The 25,261-nt window shown below is 39.3% G+C and overlaps 1 protein-coding gene across 6 annotated transcripts in view; it reads right to left on the bottom strand.

Annotated features, from left to right (window-relative positions):
* The window catches only part of Acsl4 (acyl-CoA synthetase long chain family member 4), an 89,729-nt gene extending 65,541 nt beyond the window's left edge, over positions 1–24,188 (bottom strand). For 4 of the 6 annotated variants that reach the window (XM_048335523.1, XM_048335525.1, XM_048335521.1 and 1 more), the window contains exon 1: positions 24,040–24,186. The gene's annotated coding sequence lies outside the window, so the exon portion shown is untranslated. Of the gene's footprint in view, positions 1–13,686; positions 13,748–24,039 lie in introns of all 6 variants that reach the window. The other 2 variants (XM_048335522.1, XM_048335520.1) reach the window with 2 other exon arrangements.
* Between the last annotated feature and the right edge of the window lie 1,073 nt (positions 24,189–25,261).

The following is a 25,261-nucleotide window of genomic DNA, read 5'->3' as shown; positions in this document are numbered from 1 at the left end:
AAAATAAAAAGACCAAATGACCATCATCCCTCTAAGATCTGTGATGTTCCAACCAGAATGCTGTTTTTCACAGCGGTACTCAGAGGGCTTATGAGGAGAGGGGATTTTAGAAGTGAACCCTGTCAGCCCTATCATGTTTACAACCTGGCCTCTTGGACCAAACATTCAAATTTCAAAGGATATAGTCTTACCTAAGATGGCCTTGCTTCAAACATTTCAATCAACTTTGATATCACATTATGTATGCCTTCAAAAAGAAGCAAGATGGAGAAAGGGACGAATCATTTCTTTCCCTCAAAGTTCTCATTTCAAAATGTTTTGGGCAACAGTGAAGTATCATTAAGTAACTTCACTTCCTGTAAGGCCCACCCATCTATGAAAGTGTCCTGCAATAACCTCAACAGGGATTAGCGTACAAGGCTAAAACACAGAGAAGAAACACAGCTGCCACAGATACAATGACACTACAGTATACATTAGTATAGTTGTTGAAAAATTAATGGTTTTCTCTCTAAAGTAAAGGGAAGTTGCCCTGTGGCTGATGAACAGTGTTGAGTCTGAGCCTCTGAAGCTGAACCCACAAACTTGATCTCATAAAGGAACTAGTTAAAAGAATGGTAATCACATTTTCCAGCTTGCCAAAGACTCTCCCCCACAGTTTATACTTGCTGTCTTACCAAAGCCCTATCTCTTCTGAAAAATTATCCTAATGATGACTCTAGTTATACTCTTTTCCCCCAGAGAAAAGGCAGTGATGTGTGGCTGCACTTACCTTCACTACTGGATAAACACTTCCAAGTAAAAACTCCTGTTTGAATCCAGTTATAATGGGCAAGAAAATGAAAATTCTAGCTATTACACACATACACACACACACACACACACACAGTTTCAATAATATCAAACTAATGTTATTTTCAATAGCTTATGTACAATGAAACATTTTAATCCAACTAAAATCTAGGTTAATACCTTAACTCTATTGACTTTAAACTGAACAAGAGGACTGTGAGTTCAAAACCAATCTGTAGCAGAGCACTGGTGGCTCACCCCTGTAATCCTACTCAGGAGGCTGAGATCTGAGGAGTGTGGTTCAAAACCAGCTCAGGCAGGAAACTCTGTGAGACTCCTTTCTCCAATTAACCACCAGAAAACTGGAAGTGGCACTGTGGCTCAAGTGGTACAGTGCTAGTAGCCTTGAGCTCAAGAGCTCAGAGATGGTGACCAGGCCCATAGTTCAAGCCCCATGACCCCCCAAAAAGAAAAAATAGACTGTACTATATAGAGATTATAAGGCCAGCCTGAGGTACAGTGAAACCTTCTGTCAATCAAACAAGCAAGCAATCACAACAAGACACACACACACACACACACACACACACACACATCTAAAAGTACAGAATAAATCAGATCAACTATAAGAAAATTTTTCTCTTAATAGCGTTCTTAGGTGGTACTGAGATTTGAACTCAGAACCTGAGCCATACCTCCAGCCCTTTATGTTTTGAACACTTTTGTGATAAGATCTTGCTTTTTGTCCAGGCGGGCCTGGACCTCAATCCCCACTATTAATACCTCTCATGTTACTAGCATGACAGGCATGTTGCGACCACACCCGTTTTTTTTCTGTTGTGGTCTCAGAATAACTGATTATAGGCATAAAACATTGCACCTTGCTCATTTGAAAATTAATTAATTTTTACTATTAGTTATACAAAAGATTTGCCATTCAGCATATTTATAAATACAATGCATCTTCATCAATATAACCCCTTTCATCATTTTTCCCTTTCCCTCCTCTATCTTTCTTCCACCCTTCCTCTCAATTTTCCTAGTTTAATACACTATTATGACTGCATTTTACAGACTACAATTCTATTTAAGAAATTGTGGTCATCATTTCATTAAATTCACAAATCAGATGAAAAGATAATGCAATTTAAAATTTCTTAAAAGCCCCTCTGTTCTTCAGAGGACACATATTTGATGTCCCTGGGTGTGTACCCATCTGTGATTTTTCTGTAAAATATTGGAGAACAACCTTAAGAGTTGCATAGCAAATGGAAGTACTTGATTCCCAGTCAATCATTAAAAACTAAAGCTAATTTGAACATTTCTAAACTATTCCAGGTCCTATATGCTCCAGCTTCTGGAACAGCCTGCGTCTAGTACACACACGTACACACAAACACACAAACACATACACACACACACACACACACCACATTCCATTTACTAAGAAACGTACTATTTTACTTGAAATGGCCCACTAGAGAGAAAGACCACAGATTAACATTCTGTGTCTCATGGAAGATCAAAGAGGTGGCTATTAAGAATCCAAAAGTTAGGAGCTCATATACTACAACCAAAAGAACCTAGCTCCACTTTCTTGCTATGCCTCTTACTAGATAGAGATGAGAGAACTAGGCACAACTTAGCCACAACTACCACAACTATAAAATGGAGAAAATAATACTAGTACTATATGCTGGGACTGTAGTGAGGCTCAAAGGAGTTGAACTTCATATAGTTTCTCAAAAGTACCAACCTTAATCTCTCATCTCCTCTTCTAACACATACTTTTCCTGCTGCCAAGATTTCCTTTCTCCCTTTTCTTAGCTTCCTTAGATCACAGTTTCAATGAAATTTACAAAAAGCTTCCATTGACCTCTTACTTGTGTCAAGTGTATTTCCTATGTGCCTTCAAAGTACCTTATAGGGTCTGGGAATATGGCTTAGCGATAGAGTGCTTGCCTTGAATGCATGAAGCCCTGGGTTCGATTACTCAGCACCACATAAACAGAAAAGGCCAGAAGTGGTGCTGTGGTTCAAATGGTAGAGTGCTAGCCTTGAGCAAAAAGAAGCCAGGGACAGTGCTCAGGCCCTGAGTTCAAGCCCCAGGACTGGAAAAAACAAACGAACAAACAAAAAAGCACCTTATAGCGCTGAACTTAAATTTGTCTAATTTCCTGTTTGCTTGCTAGACTTTACTTCTTAAAAGGGAGAAATTATGCATGTTTTGGTTACCACTGTAATCGTGACTTAGTAGAGTATAGATGCTCACTAAATATTCCTTGAATGATCATGAGATGGATTAGTAGATTATGTGATAGAAAAAAGAAGCCAAAGAAGGAGTCCTACACTAAATCTTTCACACTAGGTAGGAATGTATGCCTCTTCCAATTTGAGAGACATAGGAGGACTTACACTAAACGTAAAAATAAACGTAAAAAGCATATTCTGACCAAGTATACATGAGGCATATTGTGACTAGAGCTCTATGACTTCACAAACTGAGCAAGACAACAGTCTAGTCAGTGTGTTTATACTATTTCATGTTCCCTATTCTGAAAATAAGAGTATCAAAGCAGAATTACATGACTACTCAAATCGTCCTGAATATCAGCTAGACTAAGTCTAAGCCGTAAGAGCTACTGGCTTAAGTGGAAACAAGAAAAGGGAGTTAAATCATGAACCCATAGCATGGAAAAGCATGGGGGGGGGGGGGGGGGATAAGTATGGTACTATGAAAAGAAATTGCTTGTCCAGAAGGCACCACTGGGTGGCAGCAGTGCCTCTAGTTGTCCACTGAAAAAATGAAACCAGGATGGCCACCAGGCTCTTGGAAGATCTTGGGTTGAAAGCTCAAAGTTTCTCTAGTGTAGAGCTGAGCAGAAAGAATTCTGGAATTCAACTTCTGTAAGTCTGCCATTAACATGGGGATAGGACGTTGTGTTTATCAGAGATTCCTCCATAGGGAATCTGGCTAGTTTGGGGCTTGTCAAAAGATCTCAAAGCTTTCAAACTTTGGTTTGAACCACATAGAATACCAACTGTCAAAATCTATTATATGTAAAAACTCAGCAATTTCAAGTAGGCTAACCTAGCATTCATAAATTAACTGGGTCTCATGAGAATTTCATATTTCTCTAGTTTAGGAAACACACAATTGGTCTCTTAAAGTAGTAAATAAGTGAGCAAAGAAATGGATAAAACATCTAAGGATAAAGGAAAAGCTACATTAAAAAGAGCATACAGGAACAGGCCTGAAGAACAATAGAACAGAACTGAAGACCCAGAAATGAACCCACAGAACTATGCCTACTTAATCTTTGATAAAGGAGCTAAAAAATTAGGATGGAAGGAAGATAGCCTCTTTAACAAATGGAGCTGGCAAAACTGGTTCAACACAGTCAACAAACTAAAACTAGATCCTTACATATCACCCTGCACCAAAATCAATTCCAAATGGTTCAAAGACCTTGAAATAAAAACAGATACTCTAAAAACACTAAAAGAAGGAGTAGGAGAAACACTTGCGATCCTTGGCACAGGATGGAACTTCCTTAACAAAGACCCAGAAATGCTACAAATCAAAGAAAGGATGAACAAATGGGACTGCATCAAACTGCAGAGCTTCTGCAGGGCAAAGGACATAGCTCGCAAGATAAACAGAAAGCCCACAGATTGGGAAAAGATCTTTACCAGACATACGGACAAAGGCCTCATATCTAAAATATATGCAGAACTAAAAAAATTACCTTCTTCCACAACAAAACCACAAAGAACCAATAGCCCCCTCATCAAGTGGGATAAAGACTTACAAAGAGACTTCTCTGATGAGGAAATGAGAATGGCCAAGAGACATATGAAAAAGTGCTCCACATCACTGGCTATAAAAGAAATGCAAATCAAAACATTGAGATCCCACCTCACCCCAGTAAGAATGTCCTTTATCAAGAAAACTAACAATAACAAATGTTGGAGGGGATGTGGCCAAAAGGGAACCCTACTTCATTGTTGGTGGGAATGTAAACTGGTTCAGTATGGAGATTCCTCAGAAGGCTAAACATAGAGCTCCCCTATGACCCAGCAGCCCCACTTTGGGGCATCTACCCAAAAGACCACAAACAAGAACACACTAAAGCCACCAGCACAACAATGCTCATCACAGCACAATTTGTCATTGCTAAAATATGGAACCAACCCAGATGCCCCTCAGTAGACAAATGGATCAGGAAAATGTGGTACATATACACAATTGAATTTTATGCCTCTATCAGAAAGAATGACATTGCCCCATTCGTAAGGAAATGGAAGGACTTGGAAAAAATTATACTAAGTGAAGTGAGCCAGACCCAAAGAAACATGGACTCTATGGTCTCCCTCATCGGGAATAATTAGCACAGATTTAGGCAAGTCACAGCAGAGGATCACAAGAGCCCAATAGCTATACCCTTATGAACACATAAGATGATGCTAAGTGAAATGAACTCCATGTTATGGAAACGACTGTTATATCACTGTTGTAATTACTTTCAACACGCTCTGTGAAACCGGTTTCTATTGTTGATGATCCTCTTGTATCCCCTTCCTGTGGTTGTACCTGCACTATCTCTGTATCTTATCTGAGTAAACTGGATACTGTATATACTGGTATTAGAACTAGGGAAGTGAAAGGGAATATCAAAATCGAGAGACAAAGGATAAAAAGACAAACGACTCCAAAAGCAATACTTGCAAAACCATTTGATATACACCAACTGAACAACTCATGGGGGGAGAGGGGAAGGGGGAGGGGGCGGGGGCAAATGAGGGAGGAGGTAACAGGGGAGGGGGCGAATGAGGGAGGAGGTAACAAACAGTATAAGAAATGTACCCAAGGGCTAGGAATATGGCCTAGTGGCAAGAGTGCTTGCCTCCTATACTTGAAGCTCTCGGTTCAATTCCCCAGTACCACATATATGGAAAACGGTCAAAAGGGGCGCTGTGGCTCAGGTGGCAGAGTGCTAGCCTTGAGTGGGAAGAAGCCAGGGAAGGTGCTCAGGCCCTGAGTCCAAGGCCCAGGACTGGCCAAAAAAAAAAAAAAAGAAAAGAAAAGAAATGTAGCCAAGGCCTAACGTATGAAACTGTAACCTCTCTGTACATCACTTTGACAATAAATAAGAAAAATAAATAAATGAATGAATGAACATAAATAGCCAGGCGCTGGTGGCTAACACCTGTAATAATAGCTATTCAGGAGGCTGAGATCTGAGGATAGCTGTTCAAAGCCAGCTTGGGCAGAAAAGTCCATGAGACTCTTATCTCCAATAAACCACTCATAAAAAATGGAAGTGGTGCTGTGGCTCAAATGTTAGAGTTCTGGCCTTGAGCTGAAGAGCTCAGGGACAGCACCATGGCCCAGAGTACAAGCCCTATGACTAACCAAAAACAAAACAAAACAAAACAAAAACAGGAGCACACATGAGAAGAGGTACACCAAAGAAAAAGAAAATACTATATTTAAGTGTAAATCAGCAAATACAAAAAATATGTTCTGTAAAATATCTTTTTTTTCTTGCCAGTGCTGGGGTTTGAACTCTGGGCCTGAGTGCTGACCTTGACCAACTTTTGCTCAAGGCTAGCGCTCTACCACTTGAGCTACAGTGCCATTTCTGGCTTTTTCTGTAATTGGAGATAAGTCTTGAAAGAAATGTACTTACTACTAACTGTAACCCCTCTGTACATCACCTTAAAATAACATTAAATTGAAAAAAAAAAAAGAGTCTCATGGCCTTTCCTGCTTGGGATGGCTTTGCACCAAGATCCTTAGATTTCACTCCCATAAGTAGCTAGGATGATAGATGTGAGCCACTGGTGCCTGGATGTAACTTACCTTTTGGAGAAATCCAAACTATTATTTTGTGGAATGGATTTATATTCTACATAGAAAATGTATAGACAGATGTATGCTAAAAATACTAGTTGTCGAGGCTGGGAATATGGCCTTGTGGTAAAGTGCTTGCCTCGTATACATGAAGTCCTGAGTTCAATTCCTCAGCACCACATATATAGAAAAAGCCAGAAGTGGAGCTATGGCTCAAGTGGTAGAATGCTATCCTTAAGCAAAAAAGAAGCCAGGGACAGTGCTCAGGCCCTAAGTTCAAGCCCCAGGACTGGAAAAACAAAAAACAAAAAATAGTAGTTGTCTGAGCAGAATGGATTACCCAGGCTTTGTTTTATTTTTATTGTTATATCTACATACATGCTCTAGAATGAGTATATACAATATATTTGGATCATGAAAGACAAAAGAAGAGTTTGGTACAAAAATTAGAGAAATACAAGTAAAACTGATAGTATATTTAACAGCACTATACCAGTGTCAGGCTATATAAAATGTTAAGATTAAGGGGGCTGGGGATATGGCCTAGTGGCAAGAGTGCTTGTATACATGAGGCCCTGGGTTCGATTCCCCAGCACTACATATACAGAAAATGGCCAGAAGTGGCGCTGTGGCTCAAGTGGCAGAGTGCTAGCTTTGAGCAAAAAGAAGCCAGGGACAGTGCTCAGGCCCTGAGTCCAAGCCCCAGGACTGGCAAAAAAAAAAAAGATTAAGGGAAGCTGGGTGCAAATAATACATTCCTCTGAACTATCCTTAATATATTTTCTATAAATCTAAAATAATCCCAAATAAAAATATTTTAATACAATAATGCAAGTATTTATGGCTTTTTACATAGAATGAACACAAACTTTTTTGGGCCAGTAATGGGGTTTGAACTCAGGGCCTAGGCAAGGCCCATTTGACTTTTTTTTTGCCAATCCTAGGGCTTGAACTCAGGGCCTGAGCACTGTCCCTGAGCTTTTGCTCAAGGCTAGCACTCCACCCCTTGAGCCACAGCACGACTTCCAGCTTTTCCTGTGTACGTGGTGCTGAGGAATCAAACCCAGGGCTTCATACATGCTAGGCAAGCACTCTTCTGCTAAGCCACATTCCCAGCCCTGCCCATTTGCTTTTTCATTTAAGGCTGGCAGTTACAGCTCCACTTCTGGCTTTTTGGCTCATCAGTTGGAGATAAGAATCTCATGGGCTTTTTTACCCAAACTGCCTTCAAACTATGATCCTTAGAACTCAACCTCCATAGTAACTCCGGCTTAGGCTGGCTTTGAACCACAATCCTCCTGAATAGCTCGTATTACAAGCACAAGCCACTGCCTCAAACTTTTTCTAATCTGGAACAAATGCATTTAGTTACATCATCCCTACATATAAACAAGAATATGTTCAAATGAAATCTTTGGCAGTAAGCCATTATACCTTCTAGCATTACAACACAAAGTTGTAAAGACAATTATATCATCTGGCCTCTCCTACATATGAAAGTGATGTCAGTCTACCCACTGAAGCAGAAAACAAATTGCTAAGGCTCTACTTACTTGATTTTATAAACATCAGAACTGAAAATGATTTACCATAATAACAGAATTCAAGAGTGAAGAAATCGGAAGTTAAAGATAGCCAATGACAACTTTTCCATATATATATACATATACATATACACATATATGTATATATTATATATACATATAAATCTAGTTTCTCAAACCAAGTAATTCCAGATTTACATGCATACATTTTTTTCACTATTCAACTAGTATATAATCTGGAACTACTGTTTAAAAGATAGTATTTTAAGTGAAAAGTAGCCTAGCACAGAGAGCTCAATATACAAGTAGAATAGGAAAGGAAGGTTACCCATGAGGAAATTCACAACCATATAATAGCCCAACCAGATAATGATTATAGAATTTTTATATGTTAATAATACTAGCCTTTTACAAGTGAATACTAGACACTCTCTGCAATTATCCAGTTATACCTGTTACTGCTTAGGTAATAGCTGAATTACCTAGTTATTTTAAATTTAAATATAATTAATTTTTATTTTTAAGTTTCCCTCAAATATTTGGTCATGAGAAAGCATACAGAGTAAAAGATGAAAATGAACTATCAGAAAGCACAAACAAAACTAGAGATCTTTCTGGACACCAGTGGCTCACACTCATAATCCTAGCAATTTAGGAGGCTGAGAGCTCACTCAGGATTGTGATTTGAAGCCCGCCTGGGAAGGAATTTCCATGAGACTCTATCTCCAATGAGCAAATGTGGCTCGAGTGGTAGAATGCCAGCCTTGAATAAAAATGCTAAAGGAGGGCACTCAGGCCCTGGGTTCAAGCCCTAGTACTGACAGAAAAGGTCTTGATTAACTTCACCTACTGACTGGTTATATTATTCTAGTAAGTGTGAAATTTGGAATAAGTTAGTTCTACTGTGGAACATACCTAATGGAGGTTTCATTGCTTAGGTGTTTGAAATACCTTAAAATAAACACTTCTGCATAGGGCTTTATATGCAGCAGGAAGAAGACAGCTCTAGGGTGTAGTTCAGTGGTAAAGCATTTTCCTAGCAAGCTCAAGACCCTATGCTTAGCCTCCAATACAGCAGAATAAAATAAAATGAGAATAGTTTTTTAAAAAAAGAAAAGAGTACTAAAAAGTCCCAAACACAGCCAAAGTCTTTTTCCCATGTCAATGAAATACTGTTTGAAGAAGAGGAATTATGAATCACTATACAAAGGTCAGCCAAGAAACCTACTACAATTTCAAGTATTGCTATATCCTATTAGTAGATACTGTTCATAAATCCCTAATGCATTTAACTTGTGCTTCATTGACAATGCAAAGTGCCTTTAAGACATCCCTTCGCAGTTACTGCTGATTATTTAATCTTGAAAATATATCATGTTTAAAGTAGGCAGTAATTCAATACTCCTTATGGTACCTGCAACCAATGTCAACAGTAGTGAGAGATAAAAAGATAGTTTGTTTTTCAAGGGTATGAAATAATGGGCTGCTTAGTTTTCTTCTAGACCAGAGATAAGGTCAACACAGGATAGTTGTGAAATGTTCTCTCTGATCATACCTCCACCTTAAATTCTACCGGACACATTACAGCATCTTGCAGGCCAGATTCTTTAAGAATAAGGGAAGATATTATCAAAGTATGTGTTCAATACCCTCATCTCATAGTTTCCAGGGTTATTGTACCTGAAGGTAGAGGTGGAAAAATCCTGGTCCTTGAGGATCAACGGAAGCAGAACTGGTAAGGTCAGTGGGGACACAGAAAAGTGGTCTAACAATGGCCAAGACATGACTATAGACCTGGGAAAGGACCAAACTCCAAAAATTCAGAGGATCATTCCAGGTTAGTTGGATGCAACTCAATCAGGTAACTATCACTGAGTTATCATTTAATAATCATCATTGATTTTTTTAACTCAATAGAGGACAATCCCATTACCCAGAAGGCTGAGAAAGAAAAATTATAATTTTGACTCAAAAATGGGGGGAAAGTAGGGGATTTTATTTATCAAGGCCCACAAGTCTAAGAAGTTTCATTCTTAAAAATTTTAGTCACTTCCCCCAAATGAGTTTTCTCTCTCCCTTCCATGTATATGTGTGTATATATACATACACACATAGCCATGATATTGTAAAAAATATTATGACAATAAAAAGATCAATTAATAAAATGACTTTCATTTCTTTAGATAAAAATGAGAGAAATTGACTCTAGGTTGAAAACAATTCTTGTAACTAAAATCAGGTACTCATTTCAAAATGAGGTACTTTCATCTTATTAAAGTACCATGTAAGGGTTTAAAAAAATAATCTTATCCTTTAAAAAGAATGATCAAGTATTGAGTCAATTTTACAGGATTTTCCTGGAGCCAATGATCATCAAACTAAACACAGAGGACCTTTTTTTCTTTTATGGGCCAGTCCTGGGGCTAGTGCTCAGGGCCTGAGCACTGTCCTTGCTTCTTTTTGCTCAAGGCAAGCACTCTACCACTCGAGCCAGAGTGCCACTTCCGGCTTTTTCTATAATATGTGGGGCTGAGGAATCGAACCCAGAGCTTCATATATGTGAAGTACTCTACTACTAGGCCATATTCCCAGCCCCAGAGTCCTACAAACATTTTGGTTTTAATCTTAAGTTATCAAGGGAATGTTAAATTTTCCAAAACTCAAGGTACACTCTGGCTACAAACCATAAATTCACTTCTCCACATGTTTGGGAACAGCATCCACCTCTCTTCCCTGCTGGCACTGCCCTGAGCAAGATGACCCTTTAGTCAAAGGTGGGACACACAAGCAACCACCTGTCTTTCCTCCTAGAGAACAACTGGAAAGAAGATGTAAGCAAATACTTTATCCCTATGAGGATAACAAACAAACAAATAAAAGTATGGTCCTTAAGATCTAAAAAGAAAATTTTAGAAAATTAGCAGTTATCTGAAACTTGTATTAAAAAAAATCTATCTTACTAAATGTTACTTCAGTCACAGGCCAATCAGCCCACAGAAATATTTCATGTAACCAAGCAACAATAGCACAAATGCAGAGTGCCACAGACATAAGACAGGGATTGGCGAGTCTGCCCATCACAGAATGTTTTCCTCCCAAATGTCAGCCACCACCTCTGTGAAGCACTTATCTCTTTATACCCTTCCTGAGCTAGCTCTCAGGGCAACTGGATGTGCGTTCTTAATCCCATTGATTATTGTGTACTCCATTCAGTTCTAACCAAGCAAGTCCCAAAAGAAATGCAAAGGCACCTGGGCACCAGTGGCTCATACCCATAACCCATAATCCTCACTAATCAGGAAGCTGAGATTTGAGGATTGTGGCTCACAGCTAGCCTAAGCAGAAAAGTTCACTATCTCCAATTAACCACCAGAAAACTGTGTGTGGCTGTGTTGTGACTCAGAGTGGTAGAGTGCTAGCCTTGAGCACAAAAGTTCAAGGACAGCGCCCAGACCCTGAGTTCAAGCCCCATGACCAACAACAACAACAACAAAAAATGCAAAGACAAAGCTGAGCTATAAAAATGATGCTGGGAAATCCAAGACAAAGAGAAACTGGGGAATTCACCATGAAGGTTTTTCATTTTGCAGTTGTTTCTTCTAAAACAGTCTGTGCTTTCAGGGAAAACACCTGTCATTAAGTCCAGTTCCTGCCCCCTTATCTGTAGCAATTATGTTCTAAGAAGTTCCTCACATGCCTGAAATGTGGACAGTACTAAACTCCCTATAAGCTGTTTGTTCCTAAACAAACATACCAATGATAAAGTTTAATTTAAAATTTAGGCATGCTAGGAGATTAATAACAGTAACATAATAGAACCATATAACAATGAACTGCAATAAAGTTTATTTTTAATTCACGAGTTGTTCACTTCTGGAATTTTCCATTTAATATTTTCAGACTGGTTGACTGTGGGTAACTGAAACTGTGGAAAGTGAAACTACAGCAGATAAGAGGAAACTGCTGGATTCTTTGGGGGCTATTTCCTAAGGAATACTCCTTTCCTTCAAACATTTTAATTTTTAATCTCTGGTTATCAAGGGAGTGTTAAAAATTAACATACATGTATACAAGCAAAAATGGTTTTCAAATTATAATGCTTTCCTTTCGAGTTGACATTGAAAGTAGAATCCAAACCAAGTAATCCAAAAAATTCTGGGGAAATTTTCAATTGAAAAACTCAAAAGCAAACTCCTTAGGTCAGTCATTTGGCTTAAAAAAAAGCAAGTTAAATTTGCATGAATATGCTCATGCTGACATTTCTATGGGGGGGGGGGATAAATACTACATAGCTTCTCAAGGAAAGGTTAAAAAATTGACGAAAAGTGCACCTGAACTGTATCTTTCCTAGATTCTGGCTTATGGAAACAATTCATTTCATAGGAATTTTAAGCTACCCATGTCAAGGAATTGTCTGTGCACAGAGGGAACCCCCCAGTGCCTTCTTAAAACACTTTTTGGTCTTGTTTTGGAATCTGATGCTTTCTGCATCTCGAATATTCCAGAGTTTAAATCATCTTAGACTAACCCTGAAATCGACTTTTGCCCAAAGCTGGAAAGTTTCTGTGGTTCCAGCTAATGAGATGTCATTATCCTCAGACTGCTTTTCCCTCTTCTGCTACACTTGTCAGAAACATTATTCATGTGACAAATGTGATGACTACTTCTGCACAGTTCTATCCTTTTGTAGAGTTGTAATTTTTTACTATGTTTTTAGGCTGCTTCTCAACTCAGTATCTTGGTCATCATGGCATCTTTCACTTGGCTTCAACCCACCTAATATTACTGTGTTCTCTCTTTTCTTCTCAAAGCCATGACTGAGTTTTAGGTTCATTCATGGAGTTCCTGTTTCCTGTCTGAGAGAACTTCTCAGATTTCAGTTCATTTGAGAAACAGGACTAACATATTTGGAGCACAAAGAAACATCAACATCTTCTGAGAAGTTCTGTCCATTTCCCTAGGATTATTTTTTAATGACACATCACTCAGAATCAGTAGCCCTTCAAATCCTTACTACTTTTTATTTTCTTTTGTTTTGTTTTTGCCAGTCCTGGGGCTTGGACTCAGGGCCTGAGCACTGTCCCTGGCTTCTTTTTGCTCAAAGCTAGCACTCTGCCACTTGAGCCACAGCACCATTTCTGGCTTTTTCTCTATATGTGGTGCTGAGGACTCGAACCCAGGGTTTCATGTACATGAGGCAAGCACTCTACCACAAGGCCATATTCCCAGCCCCTCCTTACTACTTTTTAAAAATTAAAATGTTATTAACATAGATGAAATCCACATTACAGGTAATAAAAAGAGTAACTAAGAGAAAGCAGGTATTTCACCAGGCCACTCCACTGCATTCCCCTCATAATAACCACAAGAATCGACCATTAACATTCTCAGCACCTCTCTAATGGTCTACCTTTCACATGCCCTCATTAATCAAGTGAGAAACAGAGAATCTCTATCCTGACTCCTCTGTAGTACCTGCTCAGTTGACAGCACCTTTTAGAGGAAAATCTTCCTGCTATGAAATCAATTTCCAAAAGGTCAAGATGCAGACAGTCTAGAAAAATAAGAACTGTTTCAGTCAACATAACAAAAATATGAATAGCTATGCAGTCTTCACATAAACACCTCTGTTCACAAAAGGAAATCTTATCTTATAAAATATTAGATTTGTGGGAAATCATTTTTAAGGATGCATTAAAAAAATTGTATTTTAGCTAGGCATGGGGTTGTATGCCTGTAATCAAAGTACTTGGAAGGCGGAGGCAGGAAGAGAGTGAATTCAAGGCTAGCCTAGGCTATATACGCAAGCTCCTCCAAAAACAATGACAATCAAAACAACATACCTCTAAATCCTACATATAAACCCAGAGATTATAAGGCCTTTGGTGGATTTAATATATGCCTCTAAATAATGAAAGCAGCATACAAAACTATTTCCCAAATCAAATTTGTCCTTCCAACACTGTTCTAATATTCAAATTTCCATGATATAAGCAGGGATATCATAGACAAAGATTCATGTTGCTACTGTTGCTTAGATTTTTTTTTTACATTTTTAAGTTCTAAAATGAAGAGTTTGTATTACATCCCTTTACCCAACATTACAAACAGGAGTTGGTTTTTCTTTCTTTCTTTTTTTTGCCAGTCCTAGGGCTTGAACTCAGGACCTGGACACTGTCCCTGGCTTCTTTTTGCTCAAGGCTAGCACTCTACCACTTGAGCCACAGCGCCATTTCCAGCCTTTTCTGTTAAGTGTTGCTGAGGAATTGCACCCAAGGCTTCTTGTATTCAAGGCAAGCACTCTACCACTAGACCATATTCTCAGCCCAGGAGTTGGTTTTTCTTGGGATGAAAATAATCATTCAAGTTTACTTTTTAAAATTCGTTAAGCTTGGGGGGATTTTCAAATGATAGAGTTCCTCTCTGGTAAGTGTATAGTCCTACATTGAAACCCCAGAACTACACACACACAACAAAGCTTCCTAATGACATTTCAACATATTGCACTTCTACATCATCGTTAAGTGACTACAATCTAAATACGGTCAAGCCCTGCAAACCGATGTTTCCATAACAACTCACTGTATATATGAGAGTGGTCGCACACAATTATAATGGAGCTCACAAATTCCTATTATCTAATAACATTGTGGGATAACCCATTACTCATGTTTGTGGTAATATGGTGTAAACAAACCTAGTGTTGCCAGTCATATAACATGCCATCATATACTATCATATCTACTAGATGTGTTGTAGGCTATAAAGTAGATTTGCAAAAATACAATTTGTGATGTTCAGCCAATGACAAAATGAACTAATAAAACTAATACCACATTTCTAAAAATAACCCAACTATGAAGTGTAACGCAAGTACAACATGTTTAAATTCAAACCCAATCGAACTGATTCAACACTGGGAACGGCAATCTTTCTTGGTGATTTACTTTTGGTGACCAGAGCTTGTTCTTCAAGATGATAGTTATTCCAAGAAAAATGTTGGATGTCTTCCCTTATTCAGAGTCATCAATTGTGAAGAATGCTTACAATATGATGTCAAGGTAAAGAAAGAAAGTTACAAATCAACACACACACACACACACATTTTTTTTTGTAGAAAGATGCTAAACGTGTTTGTACCTGTTCATGCAAATATCCACATGCTTACGGGCAAATGTGCACATATAAACATATGTATGTACCAGAAAATTAACAATGGGTCTGTCTGGTTATGGGATCATGGTATTTCTATTCTTCTTTATATTTTTCAAAGTCGAAAATTTAGAAAATGCAAATACTATTTTGAGTAAAAGTTAAAAGAAAACCTGTGCTTACTCAGCGCAAGCCATTACATTTGGATGCATGTTAATACACAATAAAACTGAATTGTAATGATCTTCCAGTGTGCAAAAGTTTGGTATGACTCTACATAACTACTAAGTAGCAATTATAAATTGCTGAATATATGATAGGATTGCATAACGTAAGAAATAAAAGTATTCCTAAAACACTCCCTTTTCTTCTGGAAGTAAATACACTGGTGTGTTATCAATCAGACCTATTTTATTATCTATACACATGATAAAGTCTGTTTACTTTCAGATAAGTGGAATCACTATCTATAACTCCCTTCATCTCCCAATTACCAACTCTGGAACTCCTATCCTTGTTCAAATAGGTCTTCCTTTTCTTTTTATTTGCCCAATGATATTCTGAGTACAACCTAGTATTCAAATTTGCCCTAAGGATGGATATATAGGATGCTGCCAAGTTTTCACTGTTGTAAACTATTTCACTGCAGTGCAACCTTAGAGTTTTATGTACATAGGCAGTTTGTCCCCTAGAAGGGTTTTCTAATAGAATTGGTGGCTCTAAATATATGCACATTTTTAAATGACAGGATTCAGGTACTCCTTATCTAAAAGTTACATAGCATATAAGTGCCCATTTGCTAAAGGTATTATATTTAATGTTTGCCAATGCACTTGAAGAACCATGGATTTGCATTTCTCTAACAGAGAAGACTTAAGCACCTTCTCTTTTTCAGTCATTTTTCCTTTTCCTTGAAAATGCCTACACTACTTTTTCTAATGAGAACCTATTTATTACATATGTATAGGAGCTAATTACATATTAGACATATTACATAGTAAAAGGACGTTTAATGTGATTTGGAACAGTTGGCTACTGGTATAAAAGGTAACTTTGGGTGAGAAAATTTTAATTGTACAAGACAAATATTTCATTCTATTAATTGTAAAGGTCTACTCTTTCATGAAATTTTTACATAGAGGCCAAGATTTTTTCCATAACTCCAGGCCTATTTATTGTAAAGAAATTTAAACTGCATTCTTAGAGTAATACTTCAAAGAAATGAAGACACTTGCAAAGCAATGTAAGTACAAAACATTTTTAGATTTTTATACCTATTTTACACAAATCTTTTATAATTTTCCTACCCATACCTAATTAAGTCTTTTCAGTACAATTTCTTTCATTAGAAGGAATCTAATGTTAACTCAGCTTCAAAAATTACCCATATATGCTTTCTTTTTTTTTCTTTCTTTTTTTTTTTTTTTGGCCAGTCCTGGGCCTTGGACTCAGGGCCTGAGCACTGTCCCTGGCTTCCTTTTGCTCAAGGCTAGCACTTTGCCACTTGAGCCACAGCGCCACTTCTGGCCATTTTCTGTATATGTGGTGCTGGGGAATCGAACCCAGGGCCTCATGTATACGAGGCAGGCTCTCTTGCCACTAGGCCATATCCCCAGCCCCCATATATGCTTTCTTTAACATCTATTCACTTCCTACTTTCATGCCCTCATATAATATAAAGCAAATTTCTGACATCTTACCATTTCATCTGAAAGTTTTCCATAAGGATTCCAATTCTCCCCACTCATATTTTATCAGGTTATATTAAACAAATTACATATATAAACAACATGAGTTGGGAATGTAGCTCAGTGGTGGAATGCTTGCCCATCATGGATAAGAGTCTGGGTTTCATTTCCACACAACACCAAAACAACAAAATATATGTGCAATCAACCAATATCAAATGCAGTAGTAAAAACATCTGCTGTACTAGTTGCATATAAACACAGATTCGGATTCTGGAGACTAGCCTACTAAGAGCAAATATCTAGTGCCCAGTGTATTTCAGAAAGGAAACAGATCACCACTGAAAATTGTGGGGCAACACAATGGACTACTACATAGCGATTAGAAATGATAAAATATTGGTTTTTGCAGGGAAATGGTCAGAACTTGAACAAATAATGTTGAGCGAGACAAGCCAAGAACACAGAGAACCAAGGGGCATGGTCTCCTTGATATATGACTGTTAGGTGGGGAGGACAATAGAGACCAGGTCTATGAAACAAAAAACTTCTTTTCAAATGGTATTTTCACAAGTTTGAGTCAGCGACCTTACATTATGTATAAGCAAAAACAACTCCAAGAGAAGGGCACAGGAGGATTCTATTGCTGACATTACACTTAAAGTTCTAGGTGAATTTCCTTTGGCGTACGCTACATGGTAAACGAAGGTGTATCACAAGAAATGTACTCACTGCCTTATTATGTAACTGTACCCCTTTTGCACAACACCTTATCAACAATATTTAATAAAAAATAAAATAAATTTACAAATCATTAAAAAAAAAGAAAATGGTGGGTCAAGTAACTGGAAATCAATGATATGATAGTTTTACAGCCTGTAGAGACCCTATTTCTTCCATGCTACCATTTGTCCTTTTAACTTTTGTTATAGTGTTTTATGCTTCCCAGATGGTTTTTAAATAAATACTCACACATTTAAACTATATCCTTAATTTACTTCTGTAGGCTGGAGAGGATCCATTTCCTTCCAAATGTATGGCCAACTGTTCTAACTCCATTTGAATTTTCAGTATCACACTAAAGTTATCTAAAAGAACTGAAATATCAATTTAACTTACAAAAGAAGGAAGCTATGTAAACAATATAATAAACTAAGTTCAGTTTAATAACCTCATTACTACTAAGTATGTAAAAATCATCAAGTAGTTTCACTTGCAAGAGGATTTCCATGCCTGGCTTACTTATTATTACCCTGGCTCACAATAAGAACTCCAAATGGCATCTTGACTCCATAGGCCTCTTTCTGATTCTTACTAACTGCCACAGTGTAATTTACATTCACAATGAAACAGTCTACACTTCCAAAATAACAAAAAAAAATCTTCCCAACTCTTTGTGTATGACTTCATGTGGCTGCTAAGCTTAGCCAAAAAAACGAAGGCAATTTTCAGAACCACAATACCCATAAAAATGAAACCAAGACAGAAAAAGGTCAACATAAAGCCTGTGTTCCTTTAGAACACAGGAAAAAATGATCATTTATAAAATAACCTTATCTCTGTGGTCATTATATATATTTCCATAAACCTCTAGAGTATAAATTGGCTTAGCAGGCCTTAAAGTTGTATTGTGAATACAATCAGACAATACATGCGTGAATGGATGTGGCTGTGTTCCAATATAAGTTTATTTACAAAAACAGGTAGTAGGCAGGATTTGACCACAGGAAGTATTTTTCTGGCCCCTGTCTTAAACGGAAGTTTGATCTTTACCAAGTAAGAATCCACTTTCCTAGCTGCACTTATTTGATCAAATGCACACAAATGGACACGTGATGATAATACCACCCTGCAAAAAAATTCTCAAAGTTAATTACTGATCTTTCACCCTAATTTCTTTTCATAAGATAAGCACATGCATTCTTTAAAATATTATGAGCATCACTTCAAGCTAACATATATTTTTAAAAACAGTTAAAATCAGCAGTGCACTGGTGGCTCACACTTGTAATCCTAGTTACTCAGGAGGCTGAGATCAGAGGATCACAGTTCAAAGTCAGCTAGCCAGAGCAGGGAAGTTCATAAGACTCTTATCTCTAATTAATCACAGATATAGCCAGAAGTGGTGCTGTGGCTCAAGTGGTATAGTGCTAGCCTTGAGCAAAAGAAGTTCAGGACAGTGCTCAGACCCAGGGTTCAAGCCCCAGAACCAGAGGGGGAAAAAAAGAAATTAAAATGAATGTTCTGTAGCTACTATAGAAGGAAAAGGTACAGCCTAGAGGGTGAACTCTTTTACTAAATATTTTGATAAAGTACATAGGAAAAGCCTATGAAATTCACGGTCAGGATTCATAGCAACTACTCAAAAGCAGAAGCAGACTTCCAAAATGTGATTAAATGAGAACACAATTTTGTTATTTGATGAAAACATTGTACAGTTCTACCAAAATGTTTAATTTAGAATGTAAAACCAACAACCTCTTCTGCATATCATGTGTCTATTTAATTTTAAAATACAGGTTTTTATGTTGTAGACAACCTGGTAAGGTAGACAGTATATTTATTTGCAAGGGGAAAATTACTGGCAGCCATTTTATATTTTTTTTAATTTTTTTTATTTTTTGCCAGTCCTGGGCCTTGAACTCAGGGCCTGAACACTATCCCTGGCTTCCTTTTGCTCAAGGCTAGCACTCAGCCACTTGAGCCACTGTGCCACTTCTGGCCGTTTTCTATATATGTGGTGCTGGGGAATCGAACCCAGGGCTTCAAGTAACTGAGGCAAACTCTCTTGCCACTAGGCCATATTTCCAGCCCCTGGTAGCCATTTTAATATGATGAGAATTTATTATATGATAAACTCAAGGCCACTTGTTACAGAGCATATTTGAACTCAGGGACTGTTAAAAAGAGAAAATGGTCACTTTCCTTGCAAACAAACATGGGTAGTCAGAATGAAATTAAATAACAAAACTCTGTAAGATTCCCTTGGCACCAAAAGCATAGTCCATAAAAGGAAAAAAATTAATAATTGGATAATATCCAATTAAAGCATTATATTCTGTAAAACCTCCCGTGAACAAGTTAGGAAGGCAAACTAGAGAACTGAAGGAATGTGTTTTCAAACCACATACCTGACAAAGGGTTAGTATTTAAGATACATGAACTCTCAAAACAATAAAAAAAAATCTAACTAGAAAACAGTTAAAAGATATGAAAAGGTATTTCTTCAGAAAGCATATAGGGAAATGGGAACATGAAAAACACTCCATATCTTCAGCCATCAGGAAATTGCAAATGAATCTACAAGTGGGTATCAGTTCTCACCTATCAGAATAACTAGTATAGAAAATATTGCCCGGTATTGGTGGTACTCATGAGGCTGATATTAGAGGCTCATGGTTCAAAGCCAAACCAAGCAGAAATATTCTAAGAGACTATATTTCCAATTAACCAGAAAAGGCTTGACTTGAGGTTTGGCTGAGGCAGTAGGGCATCAACCATAAGTAAGAAAGCTAGGGTAGTAAGAGGATGAGACCCTAAGGTCAAGTATTGTTTTCTTTCTTTTTTTTTTTTTGGACAGTCCTGGGGCTTGAACTCAGGGCCTGAGCACTGTCCCTGGCTTCTTTTTGCTCATGGCTAGTACTCTACCACTTGAGCTACAGAGCCACTTCTGGCTTTTTCTGTATATGTGGTGCTGAGGAATCGAACCCAGGGTTTCATGCATGCTAGGCAAGCACTCTAGCACTAGGCCACATTCTCAGCCAGATCTATTTTTTTTTGCCAGTCTTGAGGCTTGGACTCATGGCCTGAGTGCTGTCCCTGGCTTCTCTTTGCTCAAGGCTAGCACTCTACCTCTTGAGCCACAGTGCCACTTCCACCTTTTTCTGTTTATGGGGTGCTGAGGAATCGAACCCAGGGCTTTGTGCATGCTAGGCAAGCACTCTACCACTAAGCCACATTCCCAGCCCAAGTATTGTTTTACCTATATCAATATGCTATTATATATAGCTTATATGCATATACATATATGTATACATATACATTAATCAGGATGAGCAACACTTGCACACTGGGGAGAGGAATTTAAAATGGTTCAGGGACTGTAGAAAATTATTTGGGAGATCCTCACAGAAATATACATGTGGGCTGGGAATACGGCCTAGTGGCAAGAGTGCTTGCCTCATATACATGAAGCCCTGGGTTGGATCCCTCAGCACCACATATGTAGAAAACTGCCAGAAGTGGCGCTGTGGCTCAAGTGGCAGAGTGTTAGCCTTGAGCAAAAAGAAGCCAGGGGGCTGGGGATATAGCCTAGTGGCAAGAGTGCCTGCCTCGGATACACGAGGCCCTAGGTTCGATTCCCCAGCACCATATATACAGAAAACGGCCAGAAGCGGCACTGTGGCTCAAGTGGCAGAGTGCTAGCCTTGAGCGGGAAGAAGCCAGGGACAGTGCTTAGGCCCTGAGTCCAAGGCCCACGACTGGCCAAAAAAAAAAAAAAAAAGAAGCCAGGGACAGTGCTCAGGCCCTGAGTCCAAGGCCCAGGACTGGAAAAAAAAAAAAAGAAATATATATGTAAGTGCAATACAACCAGTAATTATCTTTAGAAATGTAAATTTATGTACACACAAATCCTGCACATAATTGTTCACAAGGGCTTTCTTTATAAGGAAGAAATATATAAAACCCTGGAAATAGCAGATGTCATATGAGAAGTGAATGGTGTACAGTATGAGCACACCATGGACTAGTACTCAACAATGAAAAAGAACAGATTATTGATAAAAAAAAATACAACTCTGCAATTTCCAAGGAATTATGCTAAGTGGGGAAAAAGCCAATCTTGAAAGGTCAGTACCGCATGATTATATTTACATAACATTATTGAAATGACATGATAACAGACACAGAAAATAAATCAGTGGTGGTAGGGTCAGGGAGAGAAGGAGAAAGATTAATAAAAGGTAACATGGCTGGGAATGTGGTCTAGTGGTAGAGTGCCTGCCTATCACATATGAAGCCCTGGGTTCAATTTCTCAGCACCACATATACAGAAAAAGCAAGAAGGGGCGCTGTGGCTCAAGTGGTAGAGTGCTAGCCTTGAGCAAAAGAAGCCATGGACAGTGCTGCAGGACAGGCAAAAAAAAAAGAACTCAAAAGGTAACATAAGGGATGCTTGTGATGAGAGAACTGTTTTATAATTTGCCTGTGGTGATCACACAAATCTATATATACATCATTACATATAAGTAAACACTCATACAATCTACACACACTGAATGGATTTATCTACTTCAATTTCTTGGTTGTGATGTTACACAGTAATTACATATGATGTCACCAACGAGGGGAAATTAGAAAATCGGTGTCACTTATTACAGTTGTTTAACCATCTGTATCTCAAAATTCAGACTGAAAAATGGGAAAAAAATAAAAAGAGTATAGGATCAGTCAGGGGCAGGAGTAGAAAATTTGTTTACCTTTTTGCTCAAGTCTCAATAATTGAAAGTCAAGGTGGAAAACAAAAGTAATTTTTAAAAAGTGTACAGAGGCCATAATAAAATCATCTCCTATGGAATCTTAATTTCCTGAGGATTTTGTTTAGGCCTCCCCACATGATGGTTGCTGTTTTGAATAAAATCACATCTTTCTTTACACAACCTCACCACCTTCCCACAGTCTAAAGTCATAGGGTATAGAAGGTATCTTCTTAACCATCATATGCTGAAAGCCTGGCACAAAAAGTGATAAAGAAGGAAAAGGAGAACCGAATGATTTAAACACAATGAATGAGATATGTGCACTTTTTCTCAAAGTTCTTAGCAATTTAAAATTATATATAAGGTATGCAGTATTCATTGCTTTTTCAAGTTTCTAACAACTATAAATGGTAAAATGTAATCTGTTATGCAGCAACACGAATTTAAAAGTCCAAAGAATCAGAACATAGAAGGGATCTTAATTATGCTGAAGTCTAGCTGTATTACAGGTGAATTTATTTTTGCAGAAGAGGAAACGGAGCAGTTGATTCAACCATTCACCAATAAAACAAAGTGCTCACTTTCTTAATGGGATTCGGTTCAATGGTATTTTACCCTGATTCTGCAACTCACCTTTGTTTCTCAAAGCAGGACTGACTCCTTTGTTTTTTAAGGTGAAAAGAGCAGATGGAGCCAAGTAATTGCAAGAGGGTGAACAAATGCCTTCAAGGGAGGGGATGCTGGAGTTAAAAAAAAAGGAGAAATGACGTCTTATTTCAAATATGTAACCCCTTGATGGGATTAGTCAGTGAATCATATTCTCCTAGGGTTTTCTGCATCTCTAGACATTTAGCCACAGTTCTTTCAGACACCGAAATGAGAGGAAGAGGAAGTGAATAAGCCAATACTAAATATACAGCACCCACCGAAAGCAGGGATGCAGACAGAACATTGAGTGAATGTCTCTGGGTCCAGCTGTTTTCAAATATAGCTAGACACACAGATGCCAAGAGGATACTGGAAGCCAGAGCATCGCTCCAATTCGAGAGGGTGGCTGTGTGTACACGCATAGAGACCCCTCGATAACTCTCAGTTATAGCACAAGTGGGAGGGGACAAAATGGAGCTGAGGTCTAGGGGCGCCCTAAAGGTCGTTTGGAGGTCTACAAGCCCTACATGTGCTCTCCAAAGGAGGAGAGGAAAGACGACCACCCACTCAGGAAGATGCCTTCTGGCCCTCGGGGTGCCAGGAACGGTAGGAAAAAGCTAGCCACGCTCGTGGGGACCCCCCCCCCACACCCAACGGAGACGATCGGTCGTGACGGCGGGAATTTTCCCGATCGTGGGGCGGCACTTAGGGCCATATGTTGGGCGCCAGAAGAAAGCAGCCGATTCCGATTAATGCAAATGTTCACCCTACCTTCTCCCGAATCAGGTGAGGGGTCTAACCCAGCAGCAACTGGGGTTCCTGCAGATCCACAAAACTGGGGTACTAGGGCCCCAGCCTCCTCCCCTGAGGTTACTTACCGCGTTTTCGCAGCTAGCCGGCACCTGGCCCTGGTAAAGCTCACGGAAAAGAACCGCTGGTCCGCTAGCGCTGGAGCGAGGAGGGGCGCGCCGCGGAGGCCAGAGAAAAAGCCGCAGCCCAAGCAGCGCGCGCGCACCCGGACAGCCGGCGGGGGCGGGGTGTGGCGCGAGCCCGGAAAAGACGGGCCCGGAGGGGCGGGCGGAGCGGGGGCGCGCAGTGGTGTGGCTGAGCCGGCCGAATCGCAGGCGGCAGACGACTCGGCCCACCCACACGCCCGCCCCCGCTCACCCAGGACGTCAGCCGAAAAGGCGGAGCCCAACCAGGCTTCCAGCTGCGGGAGGGAGGGGAGGGGGACCGAGAGAGGGCCCAGCAGGCGCACGGAGGCGTCTAACGGCTCCCTGCGGGTTGCCACTGCCGCCTGGCTGGCTGGCAAAGCAGAGGGAAAGGCCTGATGCCTAACTGCACGGACACACAGAGCAGAGTCACGCCCGCACCTGCTTTCCTGGGCTCCACCCGGGGGGGAAAGTTCCCCTGAGGTCATCTTCCAGCTGCCTTTCAAGATACTCATCTGTAGACTTAATTGCTCTTCCTTTAGAGGCTGATCTTAACACTCTTTGCCCTGGGTCCTGGAAGCCTGACTAATACCTCTCCATCCCTTTATCTTGTTTCTCACCTCCTGAAGATTCTCGCCCCACTAGCTCATCAAATAGCACAAACACTGTTTTCACCTGGTGTATTGGCAAAACAGCCAACAACTGATAAGCAAAAGGAAGTCCACTTGGTATGGAAGCACATTTCTGGTCTTGATACTTGCTGAAAAGCCACTCCTCCAAATGCTTCTCCCAAGAGCTTTGAGAAATTACTGCTCAAAATAAAATTCCAGTGAATGGTCTCAGGACTTCAAAAGGGACAGAGTATAATTGCAAATCCACCACGACAAACTTCCCAGAATATATCACCCAAAGAAATAAATGTCAAGTATTCTTCCAGTTCCCTGGTGCATTATGGTGGGCTAGCTTCCATTTCCTACTGCTAACTGGCATTTCTCATCATTTGTTGTTTCTTCTTTTCTCACAGAATTACCAGATACATATACATATTCCTCACCATCACAGATTAAAACCTACAGTCGTTCTTACATTTTAGTGTGCATCAGAATCATTGGGAGTACTTGTTCAAATATGGGTACCTACAGCTACAACCTCCAAAAATTTCTTGAAT

The sequence above is a fragment of the Perognathus longimembris genome, chromosome 28 (genome assembly GCF_023159225.1).
Source record: "Perognathus longimembris pacificus isolate PPM17 chromosome 28, ASM2315922v1, whole genome shotgun sequence".
Classification (NCBI taxonomy): Eukaryota; Metazoa; Chordata; class Mammalia; order Rodentia; family Heteromyidae; genus Perognathus; species Perognathus longimembris.
This window is presented reverse-complemented; position numbering and strand designations above follow the sequence as displayed.